The sequence below is a fragment of the Macrobrachium rosenbergii genome, chromosome 55 (assembly GCF_040412425.1).
Source record: "Macrobrachium rosenbergii isolate ZJJX-2024 chromosome 55, ASM4041242v1, whole genome shotgun sequence".
Taxonomy (NCBI): Eukaryota; Metazoa; Arthropoda; class Malacostraca; order Decapoda; family Palaemonidae; genus Macrobrachium; species Macrobrachium rosenbergii.
This window is the reverse complement of record NC_089795.1, coordinates 81,965,941-81,969,534: the sequence shown is the minus strand read 5'-3', so window position 1 is coordinate 81,969,534 and position 3,594 is coordinate 81,965,941. Positions and strand designations below refer to the sequence as shown.

At 39.1% G+C, this 3,594-nt stretch overlaps 1 non-coding gene across 1 annotated transcript; it reads left to right on the top strand.

The window, feature by feature from the left end:
- Positions 1–3,180: 3,180 nt before the first annotated feature.
- Positions 3,181–3,252, top strand: TRNAA-CGC (transfer RNA alanine (anticodon CGC)). Its single transcript has one exon. It is a non-coding gene; the product is annotated as a tRNA-Ala (tRNA).
- The last annotated feature ends 342 nt before the right edge of the window (positions 3,253–3,594 follow it).

The window sequence follows — 3,594 nt, the reverse complement described above, 5'->3', positions numbered from 1 at the left end:
GATGCTTGTGAATTACGGTTTATTTGACATCCCGTTATTCCGCAAATGACAACGACCCACTACATCCATTTTGGCGTTATAAGTGGGGTGTCGGGTATGGGGAGAATGGGAGTTATAATGAATGACTGATCATCTGGCTCAGGTATAATGAAATGGCATTCGAAAATTATACGGCCGATTTCCCCATTCGGACACAAGCGTCTGCACACAGTATTTATGTCCTGATGATTAGGGGGGGAACGGGGAGGTGGGGGGTCGTTTTGTCAATGCGATAATGTTCCCCAGAGGGACATTTATTGCCGGAATAGCCTCGCTTTGTAACGGCGTCCGTTGATATGCAAACACCCGAGAGTTTAATCTCTCACATTGCGATTACCTGTGCGAAGCCCTGCGGGAATTGTCGATTGTCATTCGTACGAATTGTCGCTCGCTGACCGTAGATCACCTCTGCTCAGTTGAGAGGGATACATCCGCAAATCGTAGCCAACATCAACGTGAATGAATTTAGACAATGGAGACCATTCACGGATAAATTTGATAAAAAGTAGAGGAGGAAAAAAACATTGAGTCCTTGCCCTTACCTACAATTTCCCCACAGTTTCCATCTCTCTTTCCGATCACAATTGAAATTGAAGGGACTGGGCTTTGACAACGCAAGGTTTCCTTTTAAGATTAAATATAAACTCGTTCATAATATTTAATGGCAATGCAACTGGTAAAAAAGATGAAATAATCAAACAGACTTAAGGTTAGAGCCAAACCCAGATAAAAGAGATTGAGCGCTGGATTACCGAGTCTGCATTGCAAAATACCAAGCGGTGTTAGAATGTGCAATAAACGTGAGGGATCTCATGCATGTAACATTGCGTAGCAGGGTCGGAAAGGTGAAAAGCGAGATTAAGGTATAATAGAACAATCATTCTCTTGGTGTATGTTGAGCACAAGAAAAAAAATGTATAGGGGAAATCACAGCCTGTCTAATATTCGTTTTGCTTCATTTTTGAGACAGGAATCAACTTTTTTCTTTATTGAGGGATGATAAGGTAGGAGTCAAGCTGGAACGTTTGAAAAATGTGAATAATGTGATTTGCAATATAAATGTTTTGTGCGAGAAGGTATTAACCTTTGTACGCTGCTCAATACAGCTTAGGAGTTTATGACACGGATCATTTGGTTCAGTGATTTTGTTATCGTCTCATTATTTGCTCTTTTCCATAATCTTTAACAACAGCGAAGTGGTCTATGTATGGGGGATCACACTTGCCCGGCTAATTCCTCCTTAACAATTGACAAGTAAAAAATGCGTCGAAGCTTCTTCGGGGCAATCGAGTTTTTGTACAGCGTATAATGCTGTATGAAACTCAGCCACATCCCACGAAACTGTCAGCCACGGCCCGGTGGTGGCATGTGTTGTTTGTACCTATAGAGGTGCCAGACGCACGATCATGGCTAGCTTTAACCTTAAATAAAGTAAAAACTACTGAGGCTAGAGGGTTGCAATTAGGTTTGATGATTGCCTGGTGGATGATCAACATACCAATTTGCAGCCCTCTAGCCTCACTAGCTTTTAAGATCTGAGGGCGAACGGACAAACAAATAGCCATCTCAATAGTTATCTTTTACAGAAAACTAAAGAACCAGGACCTACATGAACCAAGATCTGTGTGAAAATGGTCCGATAAATGAACTGATGATCCACATCACAGCTGCTCAATAAAACCAAGATTTGTGAGATGAGATAGTCGGCATTTATTTTCCCAAGTAGAATGCAGTTAAGGTTTTTATAATAATGATTTCGTGTGTCTTTCTGTTAATCTTTAAGCATAAACGAAAAAAATATCTGGCATTTTATATTCCGTTTTTATAGGAGATATTGTGTATCTTATGTTTATGCATTGAGGCATATCTACGACGACTGCTTTTGTCATGTTTAATACCTAAGAGAATGATTCACAAAATCCTTTATCTTATTTCGTCAATGAATATTTAGCTAATGCATTAGGTGATTTACTTAAATATAAAGTAATTTCTGAATTAACTTTTCATCATTATGAAATGGCAGAAACAATAATCTGTATTGTTCTTTTATCCATTCAATTACTATTGACGTCGATACACCGTTTTATAATGCTATTAGTTCAGTCCAGCAGTTCCATCACGAGTCTTCTTTAAAACCCATCTGTTCCCCTTTTCGAAAACCCAAGGGCTGTCTTTGTGGGTCACTGGCTTCTGAGGCAAAATGTCAATTTTGGACGCTTAATAAATGCTCAGTCGCTGGAATATTGCCATTACAGCAGCTGTCAGGTGACGTGTCAGAAGTGAAGGCAATAACAACGAATGCTTTCCTCGTAACGTTTATTACTCGTTTTCTGACAGTTATTTCAATGACTGTAATATGTAGAAACGGTATTAGCGGAGGTCAGCGTTGTTGCTCTTCTCGTCGTTATTATTACTACTAATGATAATGCTATTGATAGTGATAATGACAGACCGTGCAGTTCAGGAGAAAAAATCTACAATAGCTTTCAAAACTTTGGTTCAGTATTGTCACCGATAAATCCTAGTATCATTAAAAATTCCAACGAATGATATATGTTCGTGGATGGCTGAACAACTGCGTGCGAAAATTTACACATACCACATAATGAAGTCTGACCACTCACTTAGAAAAACAAAAAGTAAACTATGTAATTAAGGAAGCACCAAACCAGTTAACATTATCATCAGACCAAAATGTTAAACGAAGGCTATTTTGATTTCTGAATGAAAGTCGCCTTTAGTCGATTTATAAAATTACACGCAATACGTCTATCGCACGCCAAGAGATAAACAGAATAACCAGTCTTTTAAATTAAAATCAGAGATATTGCAACCAATATAAAAGTTCAACAACAATAACTTTGCGGCATAGGAGCGAGATATAGTAAAATTTAGTGATGCAAAAGATTTGCAAAGATGTACGTTATCTGCCTAAACAAATGACTGGGACAAAGGAATGTACTCTAGCATACAAAATCATGACAGTGACGATGAAACAAAGAGCCGGGAATAGATTCTGAATACAAAGCAAGAGAGTGAGAGAGAGAGAGAGAGAGAGAAAGAGAGAGAGAGAGAGAGAGAGAGAGAGATGTTGATGGCAGGTAAGAGCCAGAACTGTCTGTGGCGTTAGAGAATGGCACTGGGGGTGTAACTCAGAGGTAGAGTGCTCGCTTCGCATGTGAGAAGTCCCGGGTTCAATCCCCGGCATCTCCAAGGAATTTTGATGCTAAATCATCCTAGCGATCTGCTAATAGAGATCGCGGTGTAGAATTTCAGTTTAGGAAGGAGTTAAGAACGCGGAGATGTGTTACCGTCATTTCTTAGGTTAGGTATGGTGTACAGATTATGGTATTGTTTTCTTTGGAGAAACAGGTCCACAGTCATGTATATGTACACATATTTAAAGATAAATCTGTACAGAGAGCTTTCGGGAATCTGTTCGAACAGGTTCCCAAAAGCTATATGTACAGATTTATCTGTAAATACATATACATATACATAACTGGGGGCCTGTTTCTCCAATTCAAGACTCATGCTACTATGAATATTTTTTAA